Source organism: Saccopteryx leptura, chromosome 4 (assembly GCF_036850995.1).
Source record: "Saccopteryx leptura isolate mSacLep1 chromosome 4, mSacLep1_pri_phased_curated, whole genome shotgun sequence".
NCBI classification, from domain to species: domain Eukaryota; kingdom Metazoa; phylum Chordata; class Mammalia; order Chiroptera; family Emballonuridae; genus Saccopteryx; species Saccopteryx leptura.
In genome coordinates, this window is record NC_089506.1 from 197,976,962 (window position 1) to 197,985,353 (window position 8,392).

The 8,392-nt window shown below is 43.4% G+C and overlaps 1 pseudogene; it reads left to right on the forward strand.

The window, feature by feature from the left end:
- Positions 1–100, forward strand: LOC136404658 (U6 spliceosomal RNA; annotated as a pseudogene).
- The last annotated feature ends 8,292 nt before the right edge of the window (positions 101–8,392 follow it).

Sequence of the window (8,392 nt, forward strand, 5' to 3'; positions counted from 1 at the left end):
CTGCTCACATTAGCAGCACATATACTAACAGTGGACACAGAAAAGATTAACATGGCCACTGCGCAAGGGTGACACACAAATTTGTGAACTCCATATTTTAAAAAAAGAAAAAAGAAAGAAAGAAAGAAAGGCCCTGGCTGGTTAGCTCAGTTGGTTAGAGTGTTGTCCCGAAACACCAAGGTTGTGGGTTCTTATCCCGGTCAGGGCACACATGGGAAACGACCAATGAATCCACAACTAAGCGGGACAATAAAGCTTCTCTCTCTCTCCCCCTCCCGTTCCTCTCTCTGTCTCTCTAAAAATCAAATAATAAAAGAGAGAAAAAACAAAGGCTATAATGAGATATAATTGACATATAATATTATATTAGTTTCAGGTGTACAACGTAATGATTCGATATGTCTCTATTCCAAAAAAGATTACCACAATAAATCTAGTCAACACCCAAATCAGCTTGCTTTTTTTTTTTTTTTTTTTCTTTTTTTTACAGAGACAGAGAGAGAGTCAGATAGGGACAGATAGACAGGAATGGATAGAGATGAGAAGCATCAATCATCAGTTCTTTGTTGCGACACCTTAGTTGTTCATTGATTGCTTTCTCATATGTGCCTTGACCATGAGCCTTCAGCAGACCCAGTAACCCCTTGCTTGAGCCAGCGACCTGGTGAACTTTTGCTCAAACCAGATGAGCCCGCACTCAAGCTGGTGACCTCGGGGTCTTGAACCTGGGTCCTCCACATCCCAGTCTGATGCTCTATCCACTGTGCCACCGCCTGGTCAGGCAGCTTGCTTTTCTATTTCCAATATTACCATTCTTATTGATTTTTTTTTTTTTTTTGTATTTTTTTTCTGAAGCTGGAAATGGGGAGAGACAGCCAGACAGATTCCCGCATGCGCCAGACCGGGATCCACCCGGCACACCCACCAGGGGTGACGCTCTGCCCACCAGGGGGCAATGCTCTGCCGTGACCAGAGCCACTCCAGCGCCCGGGGCAGAGGCCAAGGAGCCATCCCCAGCGCCCGGGCCATCCCCACTCCAACGGAGCCTCGGCTGTGGGAGGGGAAGAGAGAGACAGAGGAAGGAGGGGGGGCGTAGAGAAGCAAATGGGCGCCTCTCCTATGTGCCCTGGCCGGGAATCGAACCCGGGTCCCCCGCACGCCAGGCCGACGCTCCACCGCTGAGCCAACCGGCCAGGGCCATATTACCATTCTTTTCAAGACCCCTCCTCACTCCAGGAAATCCCCCCTCCAAGGCAAACAGTGATTTGGCTTTATTATTGCATAGAAAAATAACAGCTCTTAGGCATGAAGATCCCCTTCAAATTCCTACCAGCTCACCTAGGAGTTTATCTGCAAAATCTCGTTCCAATCCAGCTTTGCAGGAAGATGCTTCTCTTCCCTGGATTTGAGTCTAATTCTCCCAGTGCAGCTCTTGCATGCTCGAGTTTTTACTTGCTCCATCAGTTAACACCTCTCTCTCCTGAATTTTCAGCCTCTCCCTCTATATTGTTTTCGTTGCTGCAGCCTATTTTATTTTATGTGCCAGTTTCTCCCATCAGGACAGAAATTCTTCCTAAATACTGCATCCTTCCCCAGGTAACACACCTTTCCTGTCACCTTGGAGCCAGAATCCTCACAAGCAGAGTCCACACTTGCTTTCCCTGCTTCCTTATCCTCATTGCAAGTTAGATTTCTGACCTATCCCGTCTCTGAAACGGCTCTCCCCAGGATCGCTGTGGCCTCCCAATAACCAAGCCAAACGATTTGTCCCTTTTGAGCTCTCTGAAGCATGTCCTTGTCGACCAGTTTCTCTGTCTTAAAACTCCTTCCTCCTTTGAATTCCACCACCTCTTCTCGCCCTCCTCTTCTCTCCATCTCTTTTCCAACTCCTTCGCAGACCCCCCTCACCCTGCAATCTCTCAGTGGGGTGCTGGATCCCAGAATTAGTCCTCGGCTTGCTTCCTGCCTTGTTCACACATACTCTCAAGATGAGCCCTTCTACTCCCATGGTTTCAACCACTAAATTACGGAGTCCCAGATTTAAATTTCCAACCTAGCTGTTTTCTTGAACTTCAGATCCTTATCTTCCATAAAACTGATTACTTGACATCCCTAACTGAATGTCCCCAAGGACACTCCAAACATAACATGCCCCAAACCTAATTCAGCATCTTGCCACCAAATGTACATACCTTCTCCTTTATTCAACCCAATTCCTTCAATTCCTTGTTCCTCATCCACAAGCCACAAAGGAAGATATATCACGACTGAGAAGGAGGATTGGAGGGTTGGCCTTCCCGTGCTCTCCCAGCCTTGAGAGAGAGGTCATTTGCCAGCAGCTTCCCCAGCACAAAAGCCTGGCTAACAGCCCACTTGCTCTCAACCCAGCTCATCTCTCTTCGGCCTCCGATGCACCCACTTTCATTAATCACTGCTGTTCTTTATTTAGCCTGGACTTCTCTCCCCATTGTCTGCTTCGTAAACGTAGCTAATGTTCAGAGTGGCTCTCTCACCTAGTCTCTCACCCCTTCCCTGCCACGTTATGTGTGCCTCACTGAATACTAGAAGCTTGTCATCGAGAGCAGTGTTTTTCGACCCTCAGTCTGCAGACTGCTGCCAGTCTGCCAGAAGTTTTGTGCCAGTCCGTGGAATGGTTAACCACCTTGATGTTGTATGAAGATTAGACACCCAATGATCTAAGTTGAATTTGCTTATGCTCAGGGTGATTGCCACTTATCAGCCTGTATTGTTGGTTAAAATACTATTGAGGTTGTCGTAGAGATCTCTGGAACTTGTAGGCTCATTGGAACAATCTTTTGCACCATGCAGAGCGTTTACAGATCATATGCAACAGACAAAAAGCATTCGGACAAACTTATGTAGCGTTCAACACATTGTGTACATGTGGAGTTAGGAAATCAAGCATCAGTTTGTCTGAGTTGCACTGTTATGAGCAGTAAGATAAAACTTGATTGAGTGTTTCCATTTCCCGCCAGTTAGGCCGTCGGTCCCTAAGCATAAAAAGGTTGAAAACCACTGATCTAGAGCTACTTTTCCCAGAGTACTTTGTATCCTGGGTTCCACAGGTGACCCAACATTCACCAAGCAGAATCGTGCACTTGAGCGTTGAAGGCGGGGAAGTGAACGCCGAATTGGAGGCCAGGCTTCTTCTCTTTCGGGGACAAGCTTGGACGTGCAAGTGTTAAAACTTTTCCTTTTGCTGTGAGTGTACCAAAGGTCCCAGTATTGTCAAAATAACAGGGTGGGGGCATCCATTTGACTGGGTTATTAATCTCTGTGGTATCTCCAAGGTCGGGTAAAATGCCTGGCACATAATAGAAACTCAAATGAATACACGAAAGAAATTTGTATTATGATCATGTTCAAGTAATTACCTCTCGCCATAGATTTTTTTCTCATGTGTTTTATTGGTCATAGAATATAGGAGCATGAATTGCTGCCATAGATATCATGAAGGCAGGGAATTTCAGGATGTCGTCATGCTTGGGCTGTGAGAACAGGCTTCCCTCAAGTTGTAAGAGACCCTAGGGGTCTTGTTTTGAGCAGAACACGGCAGGCGGGCTCGTTGGTTTGGGGTGCACGCTAGTAGCTATGGATTTCTTTGTAAAAAGACATGGACCTTGAAGTGCTCTCTTCCCAAGTTCTTTTTTATCTTTTTAAGATTTTATTTATTGATTTTACAGAGCGAGGTGAGAGAGGGGAGTGAAGCGAGAAGTATTAGCTCATAGCTGCTTCACTTTAGTTGTTCATTGCCAGCTTGTTGTTTGTCATACGTGCCTTGACTGGGCAAGCCCAGGGTTCTTTTTGTTTTCGTTTTTAATTTTTTAATGAGAGAAGGGGAGGCAGATACAGACTCCTGCATGCACTCTGACCAGGATCCACTTGGCAAGGCCACTAGAAGGCGATACTCTGCCCATCTGGGGAAGCCGGAGCCATATTTTAGCGCCTGAGGCAGAGGCCATGGAGCCATCCTCAGCTCCCAGGGCTAACTCAATTGAGCCAATCAAGTCATAAGCCCAGGGTTTCTTTTTTGTTGTTATTGTTTTCTTTTTTTTAAGACTTTATTTATTCATTTTAGAGAGGAGAGAGAGAGAGAGAGAGAGAGAGAGAGAGAAGAGGGGAGGAGCAGGAAGCATCAACTCCCCTATGTGCCTTGACCAGGTAATCCCAGGGTTTTGAACCGGAGACCTCAGCATTTCCAGGTCGACGCTTTACCCACTGCGCCACCATAGGTCAGGCAAGCCCAGGGTTTGAACAGGCCATCTCAGTGTTCTAGGTTGACACTTTATCCACTGCGTCATCACAGGCTTTTGATGAATGTTGTTTTATATTTTTCATTTATTACTTAATTATAATAAAACAAAATAATAATAAAATATAGATGCAAAAATAACATCTAGAATTTCATGAAAATAGTGTTTTATGAATTTAGTTCTAAGGTCTATGGTTGTCTTACCTACTATTGCATATTACGTTCTCATTGATTCCTTCCTTATGTCTCCAGGTGACTTGTTCCATCACCTCTGGAAGGACAGTCAAATCCCCCTGGTGGGCAGGTGAGCATCTTGGAGCCACACCTCCAGTCCTCCCACTTCAGGCCCAGTGTGTGTGGCATTTCCACTGACCTATCAGTTCGGGTTTAAGCCGTTCACAATTTAAATATCTATAACCTCAACATGATTCCAACACATGGGGAGAAAAAGCAGAAACTATATATAATCTCCTGCACACTGTCTCTTTCTTTAACTTTTATCTTTTAATTCATTTTAGAGAGGAGAGGCGCGCTGTCTCTTAACGCTCCCATCTCTGGGGCCTCTCCACCCCTCCACAGCCTTCCCCCCTACAGGCATCCCCAACCACCTAGAGACTGCCCTGGATTTGAGCCTCCTTCTCAGAGGCAGTAAAACGTATCAGGGAAAAACAACTTGCCTTTTGGGGGCTTCCTAACTCCGACATTTGTTTAGAACTGCCCGTCGAAAGTCTGTTCGGCTGGCTAGAAACATTAAGGGGTACTGAAACATTAAATATCCTAAGGCAATAGAAGATCAAAATAATCTGCAAGAGCAAACTATTCTGCAAAGAGCTAGATAGCAAATATCTTCAGCGTAGCGGGCCACACTTTTGTCTCGGTCCAATTTTTATGCTGTTGAGGGAAAGCTGCCACCGCGAGACAGAAACGATAGGGGGAGTCAGATTTCGCTCACCGCTAGCATTTTGCCAGCCCTGGTGTAAGAAGTAAATCAATCCCCTCTTCATCGCGATCTCTTCTATTGTACTCCCTTCAGTGTTCTGATGATAACTGACAACCGGCTTCATTTCTGATTCAGGCTCCGTTCTTCATTTGTGAAGAACAATGAATAGCCAACTCTTCAGATGATTAATATTACTAATTTTTCATAAAATGGATTGGCTAAAATACTGAGATTTATCAGAAAATGAATGAACTAATGGTCAGTGTTAACAAGATATGGGGAAGTCACAGCTCTGCTCTAGCCTCCAGTTTAGTTCTTTGTATTCAGTCTGTAAGATCAGGGGATTGTCTCTGTTTCTTTCTTGAACAAAACCTCCCATTGTTTTCTGCATTTCTTTTACAGAATTAATTCATGTTGATTTAGTACGTCTAGAAAATAAGCAGAAAGAAGAAAACATGCATTCCCACAACACCACCGTGAAGAGGTGACACTTAACATTTTGGCATACGTCCTTCCTGCTGTCTACCAATTTAGATAGTCTATTTACTTCTTTCTCTATCCTTTAAATCAGTGGTCCCCAACCTTTTCTGGGCCACGGACCGGTTTAATGTCAGAAAATATTTTCACAGACCGGCCTTTAGGGTGGGACGGATAAATGCACAAAATAAAATTATGCGACCGGTGTAAAAACTGTGGAATTTTTTTTTATAAATAAATTTTTATTAATTTTAATGGGGCGACATCAATAAATCAGGGTACATATATTCAAAGAAAACATGTCCAGGTTATCTTGTAAAACTGTGGTATTTTTAAATATAATTGTCGGACTTAAGAGACAAGTGTCAAGAGTGAGTCTTAGATGGATGTAACAGAGGGAATTTGGTCATTTTTTAAAAATAAAACATCGTTCAGACTTAAATATAAATAAAACAGAAATAAAGTAAGTTATTTATTCTTTTTCTGCGGACCAGTACCAAATGGCCCACGGACCAGTATCAGCCCACGGCCCGGGGGTTGGGGACCACTGCTTTAAATAATAAAAATGGAATAATAATGAACAGCTTTGTGAGCTCAGATTTTTTATTTAGTATAACATAAATACTTTTGATATTAAATATTTTTTCAGTATCATATTTATTCGCTGAATAGTATTCTATTATGTGAATGCACCACATCCATTTAGCCTATCTCCCTTTTTCTTAGTTTTTTTCTTTTCCCATTGATTTGAGAGAGAGAAAAAGGGGAAGGAGAAGAAGCATCAACTCGCCATTCCACTTACTCTTCCATTTAGTTGGGCACTCATTGATTCCTTCCCCTATGTGCCCTGACCAGGGATTGAACCTGTGACCTAGGCACACTGGAATGATGCTTTATCCACTGAGTCACCCCCTGGGGCTAGGTTGTTCCTAATCTTTTGTTTCTATAAACTACATTGCAGTAGACATCATTTTTGCTTTTTAATTTTATTTAGAAAAATAAATCTAATTGGGTGACATTGATCAATAAGAGTACAGTGTACATGGTGTTTAGGTAAACATCTCTATAGCATTCAAACTGTTGTGTTGCGGGCCCATCATCCAAAGTCAAATCACTTCCCGTCACTGTATATCTGTCCCTCTTTCCTCCCCTCCCTCCAAACCCTTCCCCTCCAACCTCCTCCCCTACCACAGACATCTTCCTAGAGAAAGCTTTGCACACATTCGTGATGTATTTCCTTACTGCTTTCAACTTGAAACTTTTTCATACAGTCAACAGTCATTCCATGTCTGGCCAATAGAGGGCATTTTAGGCTTTCCTTGTCAGGACAAGGCCATAAAGCCATTTCTACAGTACATAACAAAGATAGTGGTTGTGAAAATGATTCGATTTTGGATCTTCAGTAATTACTAATAACCCCTAAAGGGAGAATCAGTCATTTATTTTTATGTCTAACAAGATTACACACACACACACACACACACACACACACACACACACACTGAATACACAATGAACTGCTTTTTAGGATTCAAAACCAAAATGAATAAAAATTATCTTTTTCCCAATTCGGAATAACTAGGGGGTGCTATGCTTCATGCAAAGCCCTGAAGTCCTGGCAGAAGACTGTTAAAAGGTGACACACAGGAAAGGAAACTCAGTGCGAAAACACTGACCTTGCCAGAGAAAAGCCCGGACTCTGCAGCTCTCTAGAAACCCAGACCTGGGCACATCTTGCCTAGACCGTTACTTATCTACCTCCTACCACCCAGGTTTCCTAGGTTTTGTTAGAGCTTGAAATAATTGCTTTATGTGCATTTTTCTTGATTTTCACCATGACCATAAATTAGTGATCTGCCTATACTTGTTGGCATACCCAATTTTATTTTATTTTTATTTTATTGAGGTTTTTTTGGCATACCTAATTTTAATTACACCTAGCAGATTACTAAGTACAAGGGAGGTACTTAAGTAGTTGTCACTCGATGCTCAGGACAACTTTCTATTCCAGTGGAAATATAGATCAGTGGTCTCCAAGCTTTTTTTTTGGGCCACGGACCGGTTTAATGTCAGAAAATATTTTCATGGACCGGCCTTTAGGGTGGGACGGATAAATGTATCACGTGACCGAGACAAGCGTCAAGAGTGAGTCTTAGACGGATGTAACAGAGGGAATCTGGTCATTTTTTTAAAAATAAAACATCGTTCAGACTTAAATATAAATATAAATAAAACGAAAATAATGTAAGTTATTTATTCTTTCTCTGCGGACCAGTACCAAATGGCCCACGGACCAGTACCGGTCCACGGCCCAGGGTGTTGGGGACCACTGCTGTAGATGATTGCTGAGAGGTAGAGTAGTGGTTAAGGGTGTGGGCTCTGGAACCAGGTTGCTTGCATTTGCATCCTGACTCTGCCACTTGCTAGCTGTACTAGGTGCTTTACCTCCCTGAGCCAATGCTTGTAAAATGTAGGTAGTAATAGTATCCACCTCAGATAGGAATAGTGAGATCTAAGTAAGTTTAAACATGCAAAGAGGTTGACACAGGGCTGAGAGAGACTCTCCATAAATGTTATCAGAATTATTACTTGACGCCTGACTAGGCGGTGGAGCAGTGGATAGAGCATCGGACTGGAATGCAGAGGACCCAGGTTCAAGACCCCGAGGTTGCCAGCTTGAGCACGGGCTCATCTGGTTTGAG